A 14,840-nucleotide genomic window follows, 5' to 3' on the forward strand; every position below is an offset into this window, starting at 1 on the left:
TCCGAAGAGAAGGAATCTCATTTTCGTTTCAATTCTTTGTTTATTTTTTTTACAAGCCTTATCTTCAACACATTATGCTTCTTAGTTCATTAATTCGAAATCTGATAGCGTTTTAGGATCTGGGCATGAAGTTCGCAAGCATATCATGTTATTAAAATCTGTATTTACAGAACTGAAAAGAGAATAAAAAAGGTAACAAGATTAAGAAAAGAGACATTCATGAATGATGAAATATTGATTTCATTTATTTGAATATTTTAAAAAGAGATAGAAGGGTCTACATCAGAATGTAAGATAGTAAAGTAAAAACATTCGGATGACACACTGAAATAACTCAAAAGGCAGAAAAGATAGCAAGACCGGCTACCGAGACTCCCGTCTGATAGGGAAAGTTTCTGGGTTGACGTCTTTTTTTTCCTTCAGCCGCGGCAATGGCTACTATGGCTTTCAATGCTGGATCAAATTCTCCATCATCAAATCATCTCGAGCAGGCCATGTTTTACTGCTCAAATCTGCTAAAGTCAATCCCACATTTGCCTTCATTTTTTATTTTTCACCGTCAACTTGCCTACTTGCCTTTTCGTGACCTTGGATCAACAGCAGTGGTGCTTGTTCTATTTGTTGAGAAGATGTTTTTACTTCCGAAGGATCTTGGATTGTTTGCGTGATTCGCCATTGCAAACCAACAAACCGACCACCTTTAACTAGCTTTTATTTCAAAACAACAAGCATGTTAGAATAAACACTCTTTCTTCTTCTTCTTCTTCTTCTTCTTCTTCTTCTTCTTCTTCTTCTTCTTCTTCTTCTTCTTCTACTACCACTTTATTCTCTCTCTTTTTTTCAAAATGATTCGATCGAACCTGATGTGGGTTGCCTACGTATCATGTGGAGACATGAATCAGATCTTGCGTAGTTCGGGAAGATCAGGAATAAAACAAATAAACTAACTCTTTTTTTTTTGTATGGATATTGTCTAAATAAAGACTTCTAAAGAATAAAGAAAATATTTTTTTGGTTTTAAATTTTTTTTTTGGGAATTTTCGAAAGGAAAACTCTTGAAAAAGAACGAAAATATTTTTGGATTTTGAGAAGAATTTAAAAGAAAATATTTTTGGATTTTTAAAAAGTAAAAGGCCGGACCCGATTAAGGTTGCCTACATATCTCACATCTGGTGAGAATCAGATCCGCGTAGTTCGTAAATATTTCAGGAATAGGATGACACTTTTTGAAAAATTCAGGCTTATTTTGTAATAATCTTTTTGGGGTAAATACCGAGATTTTTCAAAAACTGGGTAAATTTTCTCTCTCTTGTTTTCTCCCTTCTCGTTTTCCCTCAATTTTATATTTTAATTTTTTTTTTTTTAGAAACCGGTCAACATGCACAAGCCAAATCAAACATAATGCTCAAGTAGCACATAAGATGCATTAGGATGATCTTGCAATTCTCGGGTACACCTGTCCTAGACGGACCCAACCCCTGTGTTGAGTCCCCAAAGTCAAATGCACATGATGCCAAAAAATGTTCCTACTAGGAATCCGGCATGAGACTATGCTATTCTAGGTTTAAATCCTAGGGGGAGTGTTTCAGACCTGGCTTACCCAAGCGGACAGCTCGAGCCGAGGTGAGGGCAATGTACCGGGAGCACGAAAGTCTACTCGGCCTAGATACGTGACCCAGCCTCCTTCTAATTGGTATGACTTCTAATAGAAGAGTGGGCCACGCGCACGTGTGCACCATAAATTCAGAAGACTCGGAAGGGAAGCGTAAGAAGACATTTTAATACAACTCAAATAATATCAAATCGGTAAATAAGCGGCAATTAGCACATTAAGCCCAAAAATACAGTAATAACATCAAATTAATAAAGCCAAGTATAGATCACATTACAAGCTCGAATTCTAACCCTTGAACAGAAGTTCTGGGTTATCGTCCCCAGCAGAGTCGCTTGAGCTGTCACACCTCTTTTTTTCCCGAGGAAGATAGGAAAGAAATGAGTCTTTCCAATTTAAGTGATATTATTTGAAAAAGGATTAATTTATTTTGATTTAAAAAGTCGCCACATGGAATAAATATTTACGGTGTCCCAAGTCACCATTTATTTAAAAATCACAATTCAAGGAAATTGACTCTGATTAAGTCTGCGAAACATAGAAGACCGGGTAAGGAATTCTATTAACCCGGGAGAAGGTGTGAGGCACTCCCGAGTTCTGTGGTTCTACCACGATCGCTTTACTAATTATACCTGGCTTAACTAATTCTGGATATTTTATGTTCTAGAGATATTTATGCACTTTTGCCTTAAACCGCTTTTAGTTGCTTGATTATTTGTAACTATAGAATTATCTCGAAACAAATTACGCATACGTGTATTCGTTTTGTTTGGTATGTCAGGAATCATTTCACGTGTACGTGTACACAATTAATAACACTTTATTATTATTGAGATTGTTTCGCCCAAAGTTGCGCGAACGCATACGTTGGTTTTAATTTTGGAACTCGTAATTATGTCATGCGAACGTATACATAATTACGATGATTCAATTAATTAAGAGCACCCCTAAAGCATTTTAGCGCATTCATGATTCGTTTCTTTCCTAAGTTTGAGATTATTGCGAAGGTCATGGATTATGGCTAAGCACTTGTGAAACAGAATGTAAATTAGTTACGAAAAAAATGAACTAGCTTGTAGTCTCGTTGAAATGCTGGCAATGCAAAGAAGAAAGAAAATAAAGCTCAATCAAATGCTATTCTAAAACACGTTGATTCCAAATCTTTACTTAAGCTTAAATCAATTGCTAATTGCGATCATAATGGGGGTGCAAACGTAAGCAACTAACACAGTATCTGATTTTTTCATGAATATCTCAATCTTAATCCTCAAAGACAACTCTTAGAAAAATATTTTAAATCAATTTCATATTCAACTTTAATGATTCAAAGCTCCACTTAATTAAAATGCACCAATTTAGTGAATGATTCAAATATTCAAACCTAATACCAAATGGCTGTTAAAATCTATTAAATAATTGTACCTACACATTTAATTTATTGTAGACTAGTTGTCTAATTCATTATTTGACTACCATGAAAATTAAACTAAAGAAACTACTATTAAAGTATTCACTAAATTAAAACCAGAAACTTTTGTTAACAAGCAGTTTCGAAGAGAGTGAAATTGAATTTATTTACATATTATTGTGACTATATCTAAACCTCAAAAATGACTAGAGCCAAGAAAGATTTACAGATAAACATGTGTAAAGTTTAATATTAAATATTCCTTACACTTGAAAGGGAACTAACAATTAAAACAGGGATGTCAGCTAATGAATCGAGGGAAATTTCCAGACTTTAAGAAGATATAGATCTCATATATCATATTTAAACTACATAGAGGAGATTGACTATTACCTTTTGTAAGATTTCACAATAAAGAGAATATCTACAATCTACTGATTTCCAAAGCTAGCAATGCTAACTTTTCTAAAAGCTTGAATTCAGAATCGCGAACGAAATCTCGATCTGCATCTTTACACTCTCTTTCTTTCTTTTTTTTTGTTTTTTCCCCAGTTGCCTTCCTTTTGATTTGTGAAGTGTATTATATAACTGTGTATGTGTGTTTTGTGTAAGATCGTGTGTGTGTGTGTGTGATCGTGAGAAATGGGGGAGTGGGGAAATGGGAACATGAGGCTTATCAGGAAGTTAGGTTAGTTGTGATAAAGTACTCATTTTTTATTGTTTGGTTTTCGTTAGTTTTTAGCCTTTTTCTTCCTTCTTTTTTTTCTAATTTTTTTTTCTATCATGTAATTTTTAAATTAGTTGAACTCTATTTGCTAGCTTAATTAATTGAATTTATAATTGAAATTGATTTAGAAATACATACACACACACACACACACACACATATATATATATATATATATATATATATATATATATATATATATATATATATATATATATATATATATATATATAGAGAACAAATCTTATATTCTAATAATTTGAATATTTTTTGTAGTTTTTAATTTTTTTAAATAAAACCTATTAAGAGTAAGATAAAAATTTAAAATATTAAGATTTGACCTAAAATAAATATTTACACTAAAATAGTATAGAATTCAGGTGTGGTCAAAAATTAGTTGTTCACAGCATGCCCCTCTTTGCTTGGAAACATGAAGAGTTTTCAGGCAAAGAAGATGAACAAGGTGACTGATTTTTGACCTCACTATTATTTAAAAAGAATAAGATAAAAGAAAAAGTTGTGAACGAGCCTTGGTTTTTGGAGCCTACATACCCCGGGTTGTAAGTGAATCAGGTCACGTGTAGTTCAAGTAGAAAATGACTAATAGAGTATGCTTAGATGGAGAGTCGAGCGAAGTTCTGTCGAGGTTCCGATCTGCGGTTCCTACTATTACATAAAAATGAAAAGAAAATCACATATTCTTAAAATCTAAGAGTTACAAAATTCCTATCTAAATGTCATCTGGAGTCTTGCCTTGATTCTTGACTTGCCTCTCCCATTGACTTTAGATTGAAACTTGATGCTCTCGACGCAACAAGCTATGAAATATTCTCGCAGGCTTGTTTTTCTTGATCATATGATGGGAAGATGGATCTTGACCATATGTCTCTGCATGCACTACGTCAAAGCTGGTTGCGGCTGATATTAAGATCAAATGTTCCACTTTCTCTGGCAAGAGCTGGAATCCTATTTTTTTGCACATCCAATCCATGCTTTGCAGAAAAACCTACAAGCCACCATAAACCAACAAAACGAACAAATATTTTCTGCCCCAGTTTGCACTAGGAAATTTTTGTGAGTTATTGAAAACACATTAAACTATTTTTGCTATTGCAGAGTAAGGAATTGAAAAAAATATTTCCTTTTTTTTTTTTATAAATAATAGGGGATGGCGTACCCTGTGTTAATAAGAAGGAAGGTCACCAGGGGATATAGTACCCTGTGTTGACGATAAGATGAGGCTCGTCAATAAAACATTTCTTTTTTTATTGGAACTAATAATTGTTTTGTGGGACAACACTAAGCCATTATATATTTCTCAATGTAGAAGAGGATTCCAGAGAAATAATAATCCTGCAAAGTCAAATTTAACTAAGCGGATGATATAATTATTGTGGTCATTTCTCAAGCGAATCTTATGGCTAATGATGTAATAAAGTTAATTTTGTGTCCTACACCGAAGTTGAAGAACAAGAAGAATAATTTATTTATTTTGGTGATTCAAGAACTACTCAAGTTCTCGGAATGGAAAATTTCTTTTTAATCTCACTTCTGAAAAATATTGGCATTAGTTGGGCGATCCATAACTCTAATATTCGGGCAAATTTGGTTCCTGTAGAATTGTTAGGAAAAGTTAGAGTGAAAATTTTCTTTGAGAATGATGGGTTGCATCAAATAAAAATAATTTTTTTTATGGGCAGTGAGTATTGTAATCATGATTTGTTAATGTTTCTTACTAATTTTAAAATAAATGTTGAATATGTTAGTACCTGTACTTACTTAAAATAAGTGTTTATGATGACATAATGTCGGTAGCTATACATAATTGTTTGAGTGAAACTATATGTTGTTATTTATATCTACTTATTATTTAGTAAGTTATTTTACAATTAATAGAGTCAAATAGAGTCAAACTAGCCGTTATCTAGCTGTTGAAGCAACACCTATATAAACATGGTCTTTGAAGAGCTAAAGACACACTTTCTAATACAACTTTCTGAATCATCTTCTTCCTTCTATGTGCTAGATTTCTTTCTTGAGTTTTCTGCTAGTTCTGTTCCCAGTTTAATAACTGGAAGAGCTTGTTGAATCCTGGGGGATACGCCTAATTTCATTTATCACTGTGTGGACGAAATATCCTTAAAGACAGTGTCCTTGACATGCCTCAAGCTAAATCTTATTCTCCATAATCATCAATATTTTTTTACAACATATTGTACACTCTGTAAAAGACACGCTAGTATCATTTTGGCTTTCTTCTTCTAAGAACAGAGATCTGTTTCTCTCAAGTGTGGGTTCATTTGCATGTCTCCTTCTTCGAACTTGATCTCTAGATCCATGGCAGCTAACAACATACAATAGACCTTTATGGTCTTACCCCTTCCCCGGACCCTGCGAATAGTGGGAGCTTAGTGCACCAGGCTGCCGTGTTCACTATATACATTAATATTCAAGCATTATCCTGTGAAATCTATGATTATTCATAATCATATCTTTTCAAAACTTAATTCAGAGAAAGAAACCAAGTTCTTCACCCTTAGAAAAACCTCTGAATTATCAACTTAATTAATATATGAGCTGAAAAGATTCATAAGAGAAAAGACATATATCTACATAAGTCAACTGATATTTAATTAAATATTTAATTGCAGGAGTATCCCTAAATATCTGCTGTGTTTATTAGAAAAATACATTTTTTAGCTTTCAGTGGAAGTATTAAATGTTTAATTAGCAGAAGCATCTTTTCCACTCTCATTATACTGGAAAAAATAATAATAATCATGAGGAATTTTGCAAATGGATTTCTAAAATAATAAACTGATTAATTAATTGTGCTAATATCGTTTATGCAATCTTATTAACTTGAATCATACTGTGGGCGGTTTACTCTATATACTACTAAAATTGAGTTAAACACTACAAATTACGACGTACAGTCAGATCTCTTTATAACAGCCTTGTTTTTCGAAATTTTTTGGCTGATATAATAAAGTGTTACTATAGAGAACATATATTTTATAACATAAAATAAAATATTGGTTCCAAAAAAACTTGACCGTTATAATAAATTATTGTTATAAAGAATAGCTTTTATAGAGAGGTCTGACCACATATATTATACAGTATTATATATGAGCCCAAGAAGACCAACTAGACAATTATGGTATTGTTTATTGCGTTAGAGAATATTGTTGTTTTAGTTAAAAAATACTTATTAATACTTGTTCAAAATCAAATTTTAAGGGGTTGTTTGGTAGGGTTTATAAGAATAGTGCGGAATAAGGTGTATTGATAATGCATGTGTTAGTAATGCAAGCATTAGTTATGCAGATATTATTTCTTATCTACTATTTGGTATGGTGTATTAAAATTATAATGCATTGCATAATTTTTAAGAAAAATAGTTGTTTACAAAAATGTCCTATCTATTCTCTAGCTTTAAGGGACTTTAAGGATAATTTTGTCTTTAACCATACTAATGCATGCCTTAATAGCCATGGAATTACTAATGTCATGGTTTTCTATGCATTACTTATACATAGGATAATACCAAGTATGATGCATCGAGCTTGTATTAGTTATACACAGGTTGAAAAAATATATCAAACAAAATATTATTGATGCATAGAACTAATACTTGCATTATTTTTTTAATACCTCGTATCAAACGACACCCTAAGTGTGTGTCCTGTGCTGTGAGAGTTGAGCATAGGACAGTTTGGGCAGTTTCTTTTTTTGGTCAATTTTAACAGTTTTCAGTTGATATTAACTTTTTTTTACATTGACAAAACAGTTAAATAATTTTGGTTCGAATGTTAACATTTCAACTTGAGACTTCTGATTAAAATTTAAAATGAAGTGACCAAAAATAGTAGTATTTAATATGGTATATTAATAATGCTGGAATTATTTTTTATCGACTGTTAGTTTGATGGTATTGCCAATGTCATTGTTTACAATGTATAAGAATAATACTGAATAGGCTGTATAATATAACTAATACTTATATTAGATATACATAGGTTGAAAAATACTACTACCAAATAAGGAATTAATAATACCAAAGCTAATACAAGAGAATCCTTAGAGTTTGTAGCATTAAAATCTTTACGGAAAAGGGCCAAATATACCCTTATACTATCAGAAAAGGTTTAAATGTACCCCTCGTTATATTTTGAGTCCAAATACATATACTATTGGTTCAAATATACCTTTTTCCGTTAAGCTTTTCCAAACTGGACATCCAATCCTACGTGGCACTAAGATTTGATGAGGTAGCTTGCCACCTCAATGCCCCTAACCCATTTTACTCTTCCCTTCTATTTTTTTTTCCACCACTATTGTCACCATTACCGCTATCATAAAAAATATTGCATTTCAATTTTTAGTTTTTTATATATGGATTATGAGTGCTGAGGTGGCATGTCACATATCATTCACCTTATCAAATATCAGTGCCACGTAGAACTAGATGTCCACCTTGGACAAACTTAACAGAAAGGGGTATAATGAACCAATAGTATTATGACAGGGGATATATTTGGATCTAAAGTATAATGAAGGGTATATTTAAATATTTTCTTATAGTACAGGGATATATATATGGCCCTTTGCCGAAATCTTCATCATAGCTAGCAAATATGTTTGAGTTTGACAACTACATCTCAATCCCAAGTAAATTTGGATCGAATATATGAATTCTCACTGACCATACTGTTAAATTCAATCTCATCTCAGACATAAATATATATGACATAGCCATAAAATACCCACAAATTTAGTAAGTATCTCAACATCTTCACATAAAAAGGGAAAAAGAATCCTAAAATCTAAAATCAGTCCTATGCTCCTCCACAGTAGGATCTTGATGTCTGATACTTAATTGATGATGATTTTCATTTTCAATATTTTTTTTTTGATTTGCATCGGGTGTCCGAGTCTCTTCGAGCCCCGACTATTCCCGGGGATGCACAGGCCCTCGACAAGGAGTTCCCCGCAAGTGCACCACAGTTAATTCAGGTTTTATCCAGTCCGATGGCCCTCAGAAATTGTTTGCACCCAGTGGGTTTCGAACTTGAGACCTTGAAAGGGAGCAAACCCCAAGGCTCAAGTCAATTGCCACCAGGTCAACCCCTGAGGGTTAATTTTCATTTTCAATATTGCAAGCATAATATATCCAAAAGAAGACTAATCCCTAATACTTACAAGGAAATTGGATATACTATTACAACAAACCCAATGTAACCCCGCATATGGGGTTTGGGGAGGGTAGTATGTACGCATACCTTACCCTACCTTGAGAAAGTAGGGAGGCTGTTTCAGGTAGACCCTCGGCTCAGGAAAGATAACAAAGATAAACAGATAAAAAGGCTCGGGAAAGGTAAAAAGGAAAGAGTAACAACAAGCAGGAAATTGGATGTACAATACGCGTAAAATATCAAGTGATCATAGATCTCCAAGCTAATTGAGCATAAGATCCCGATTGAAGTTTGAATAGGAACAGATCAAAACTTAGATAATATAAACCTGAGTAGCTTTGATATGCCAAAAAATACTTCATGCACTATGAATCATTACTGCTATTGTCAATATGATACAAAGCTTGATATGCTTCGCGGACCAATGGCTTCATTCCCTAATTAACTAACAATATAATTAGTTCACATGATCTAGAAAATCACAAGGAAGTTCAACCCGGTTTAACAGTTGACCACCAGCTCAAAACCTCTGAAGCAAGCTCAACTCCTACTTCTCTATCTGACCTGCAGAAGATATAGCAAGAAACAGTCAGAACTCAACAGCTGGAACAGCATCGGATCGAAACACCATAGGGATTGAGCAGTTGAAAAAGGAACAACACTTCATCTTCAAGAAGAAAAATATATGGATCAAGCATCCATCGAGTACAAACTTATGCACCTTGCTTCAAATCTGAGCTTAGAACCCCCCCCCCCCCCCCCCACTCCCCATTCCACACTTTTTAGGTTTCTCCTCATCAAAGCCTTAATTTTTTTTTAATGTGAGAAATCCCCGAGGGTCAGCGGTACAGGGTAACCAAGTGGATTATGCCCCCAAACCCTTCTCCACTTAAATACCATGCTTTTGTCTGCTCTTGTCTGCAGCTACGTTTGAACTCATGACGTGCGTCCAACCCACATACCATGCGTTGTGCTCTTGCTACTAGGCCAAAGTCTGAGGGGAGGGCGTGGCAGCCTAATAGTAGTTTCAGTAAGATATTTAAAGCCAAGAGAAAAAATGGAGTGATATATCGTTGCATTTTGCCTTTGGCTTTTAGGTTCCATTTAAGACCTCCAAGAATTTAGCACCCTTTTCAATGAACTAAATTTCCTCTTCAAGATGGACCACTAGAACTCCTCCTGTATCTTATAGTTAAGCTTTGAAAATGCCAACCAACCATCTTAAAGAGATGTGTCTAGTTCTTCAACTCCGCCTCCTAAGAGCAAAGGGACTCGTTAGTCATGTTTTTGCCTCTTCTTTTTCCTCATTACTCTTATCTGTTCATTCCTTGCTACTTCCGGAAGATTGAAAACAAAAGAAAGATAACTCAACTGTCTAGCACTGCAACTACTGATATATGAATTCTAAATCCTCCTCACGTCTTAGCTCCTGAACAGCAGCGGCTCTTTATCCCTTCTTATAGAATCCAACCCCTTCCTTCACAATAATTACCTCAAAAAGTCCTCACTGCATATCCTTGAAACAGATTTCAAGTAGCAATTTTTCCTACATGACAAGTCTAGAGCTTAGGCTGAATGGTTTCATGAAGAGAAATGAGAATGGAGTAGCCTTAGTCATCCAGCTGAAAGGTCTCTCACTAGTTGTCAATACCTAGAAAAGAAAGCATGAAATTCTAAGGACAAAAAAGTACCACTCCACCAGGATTGATATATGCATGAGCAAGCATAGGAATTTAAGCTCTGGATTTATCTGCCTGTTCCTTATCATCTCAACCTATATGACTCTTTTCTTTATCTGAATGACTTTTGTCTATTCCCACATTAAGTAAATGTATGAACTCTGAAAATACGTCAACATTACAGAATAAACTGTAAAGTACTAAACTTTTTGCATATTTTTTCCACCATTATCTCAGAACTAGACCTGCAGGTACAGAATATTTTAGCACCAAGAGCCACATTAAACTATGGAGATTAAAATGACAATGGAGTCCTTTGCGACTAAGATTATATGCATCAGGGGAGATTTTTTATTACAATGGTGTCCGATTTCTGAGCCAGCTTACACGCACCTCAAGTTCTCCCACCAGCACAGGTAGCAACAGGGGAACTTTGACCTTCACCGACAGAAATTCTTAACCTCAAAATGAGGATCTACCTTAATTATTGATCCTTTGAAAACTCATTTTTATCAGGTAAAATCAATCTTGCTAGATGATTTTCACCTAAGACACCCCGAGATCTTTGAATTCCCTACAACTTATGTAGCGCGAACTCTTCAAAATGCTGCTGCACCGGTGTTGGATCCTTCCAAAAATGCACTAGTTTTGGAGGATCTGACACGCACCCGACCACATTTTCGGAGAGTCCGAGTAACATAGCCTGCAACGCCAGGTGGAAAAACTATATGCACCTTCCTTAATTTTGTTAAAAGGGTGAATGCTCAAATAACTAAATCGCAAAACCTATAACCTCGCTGCTATAAAGCTCCTCACTTTAATAGCTGATCTCTTGGCTCCCCTGGGAAGGTAGGGGGGAGGGTGGAGGAGATATCTTACTCAAAATTAAACCTCAAAGTCAAACTCATCCAACTAATATATCTATTAGGAGTTCCATTCACTACATAAGTCCCTGCTCTCAGCAAAATGTGCATATCAAGATTCAATCTTTCTGCTTCAACTATATATATATATTTTTTTTTTTTTATTTCTCACCCAGTATCCGGTACCCACATTGGGGCCGACTACTCCGGATTCACGCCGGAAAGTCCCACATTGGGGTAAAGCGCTCCCTAACAGGGACTCCATACACAAGGGCTAGAACTTGAGACCTCCGGTTAAGGATGAATCAGAACTTACCACTCCACCACGACCCTTGTTGGGTGCTTCAACTATATATACAGAAGATACAGGATAATATAATGAATTCTAATTGGAAAAATTAACCATAACACGGAAGAAAACAAATGCTAAAGCAAGAACAGAAGCTCCTTAAATTTCCCATTCAGGGAAAAAAAACTATTTTTTTATGCATATCGAATGGACCAAGTTGAAAACACACACACACACACACACAAAAAGGTGAATACAAAATCAAGAAATGAGCTTTATGAGTTCCCTTCATTTCCAGAAGATTAATAAGTTTGTAAGTTTAAAAAATGAAAATAAAAAAAGGGATTGTTTGTCCTTTACCTTTGTTGGGAGGAAAACCATCTTCCTGAAAAATGCAGTAGCAATGCCATGGCCAAAGAAGTTAGTTTTGGTCCAAACAAACCCTAACTGGTCAAAGTGTTTTCACAAAAAAAAGGAGAAACACAGAGTGAGAAAATGCATTCAAACAGATCTTAAAAACACACACACACACACACTATCTCTCTCTCTCTCTTCTTGAAAAAAGATTTGTTCTTTCTCTTTTATTATTTGTCTTGTTCCATTAAAGGCAGAGACAGTTTTAACAGTGAACACTTCTCCTTTTTTTCTTTTCTTTTTTTCTTTTTTCTGTGTGTGTGTGTGTGTTTGGGGTTTAAGAAGGGGTTTTTCATTTTCCCCAGGTGCACGAATTACGAGGAAAAGAAAAGGGTGCCAAAGTTGCATAGGGAATAATAATATGTTGAAACGGCTACTGCCTACACATTGCAACGCTCGTAATTTTCAAAAGTACGCCAAAGAATTTATTTTATGGTACTAATATATTATCTTCTATTGTTTTTTTGAGTCGAGGGTCTCCCGGAAACAGCCTCTCTATCCTTTGGGTAAGGTCTGCGTACATATTACCCTCCCCACCCCACTTGTGGAATTATACTGGATCGTTGTTGTTATTGTTGTTGTTGTTGTTGAAACTTTAAAAAACTCCAAAAACTATTTTTCAAAATTTTACTCAGATTACTAACAAAACTTTAAAAATAATCGAAAATTATATTTATGTCCAAAGACAATTCTAATTTTCAAATACCATTTTTAGTTGAAAATTTTACACTTTTTTTTTTGAATTTTACAATTCTTATGTCCAAACACCCACTTAATCTTCAGAAACTGAAACTGTTTCGGTACTTATATTTTTGGCTATTTGAGAAAAACTCCCAGCATTTTTATTTTCTATTATTATGAAAGAAAAAAAACCTCCTCTAGGACAAAGGTAAAGGGATTGTCTAGTTTTGTAGACAAAATTATATAGTAATAATAATAATATATTCAATTTAATCTCACAAGTAGACACCGGAGAAAGTAAAGAGTACACATCTTTACCTCATCCTGTGCCGATAGAGATGTTGTTTTCGATGGATCAATGACTTAAAGAAAACACATATAATCACAATAGTATTGAGAAAGAAACAAAATAATTAAAAATCATTTGTCATTTGTTTGTTTTATTCATGATTAGCTAATCCTTGTACTGTAATTTCACATTAAATATGCTATAAAATAAAATTATGATATAAAATAATCTTGGAATTGTTTTTTCAAAATTAAAAATTCCAATCAAATACGAGATAAAATAATATCAAAGTTATCTTGGGGTTATATTCTTCATCCCTGATATCGTACGACCCACTATGGTTTAACAAAGTGGATGACCCTTCTATATTTACATACATAATTTTTCTTACTATTAACTTATTTACGTTAAAGAACAAACCAATAAATGCGCATGCACCTGCTATTATATGATGAATTCACTCTATTGTACGCAACTACTTATAAATAGTTGACTCTAGACTCGGGTAATTGATGATGGTTGTACTGTCTTAGACCGGGGGCGGACCTAGCTCATAGATATGGATTCACGTGAACCAATTATCTTTTTGTTCCGACTGTACGTGTATTAAAATTTTTTACTTAATATTTATAAATATTTGATTGTGCTTTCAGAATTATTAATTTGAAGTTACTGTAAGAACTAATAAACTTCGTATCTTAATCATTCTCCGACGATGTCGTTTGGTAGGGCGTATAAGAATAATGCTAAATAAGGTGCATTAGTAATGCATGGGTTAGTAATGCAAGCATTAGTTATACAGAGATTATTTCTTATGCATTATTTGGTGTGGTGTATTAAAAATTAAAATGCATTACATAATTTTTAAGAAATTTAATTGTTTACAAAAATGTCCTCCATATTCTTTAACTTAAGGGACTTTAAGGATAATTTTGTCTTTAAACATGCTAATGCATGCATTAATAGCCTTTGTATAGCTAATGTCATGGTTTTCTATGCATTAGCTATACATAGGATAATACCAAATAGAGTGTATAACTAATGTTTGTATTAGTTATACATGAGTTGAAAAAGTGTATCAAACAAAGCATTACTAATACACAAAGCTAATGCATACATTATTTTCTCTAACATACTCTACCAAACGACCTCTTAGGGGTCGTTTGGTAGGAGGTATTAGAAAAAATAATGCAAGCATTAGCTCTATGCATTACTAATACATTGTTTGATATCTTTTTTCAACTTGTGTACTTGGCATTATCCAATGCATAAGTAATGCATAGAAAACCATGGCATTAGTAATACCAAGATTTTAATGCATGCATTAACATGGTTAAAGACAAAATTGTCCTTAAAGTCCCTTAAAGCTAGAGAATATGGGGGGCATTTTTGTAAGCAACTATTTTTTTAAAAAAATTATGCAATGCATTATAATTTTAATACACCACACCAAACAATAGATAAAAAATAATATTTGCATAACTAATGTTTATATTACTAATACATACATTATTAATATATGCATTACTAATACAATTTATTTCGTACTATTCTTATACACCCTACCAAAAGACCCCTTAGTGTAAAACTGACTTTATTGCTTGATTTCACCAGACCAGAAAGTAGATACTACTATTGCCTAGGCAAAGATTTGCATTGGTAATTTACAACTTTGTGTTG

General features: G+C 33.8%; 2 long non-coding RNA genes across 2 annotated transcripts; both read right to left on the minus strand.

Annotated features, from left to right (window-relative positions):
• Positions 1-224: 224 nt before the first annotated feature.
• Positions 225-3,755, minus strand: LOC142161847 (uncharacterized). Its single transcript, XR_012693535.1, has 2 exons — positions 3,414-3,755; positions 225-874 (listed from the first exon to the last, which is right to left on the minus strand). It is a non-coding gene; the product is annotated as an uncharacterized LOC142161847 (long non-coding RNA).
• Positions 3,756-9,166: 5,411 nt separating this feature from the next.
• Positions 9,167-12,318, minus strand: LOC107782849 (uncharacterized). The gene is made up of 2 exons (XR_001647333.2): positions 12,137-12,318; positions 9,167-9,509 (listed from the first exon to the last, which is right to left on the minus strand). It is a non-coding gene; the product is annotated as an uncharacterized LOC107782849 (long non-coding RNA).
• Positions 12,319-14,840: the final 2,522 nt, after the last annotated feature.

Source organism: Nicotiana tabacum, chromosome 1, assembly GCF_000715075.1.
Source record: "Nicotiana tabacum cultivar K326 chromosome 1, ASM71507v2, whole genome shotgun sequence".
In the NCBI taxonomy this organism is placed as follows: domain Eukaryota; kingdom Viridiplantae; phylum Streptophyta; class Magnoliopsida; order Solanales; family Solanaceae; genus Nicotiana; species Nicotiana tabacum.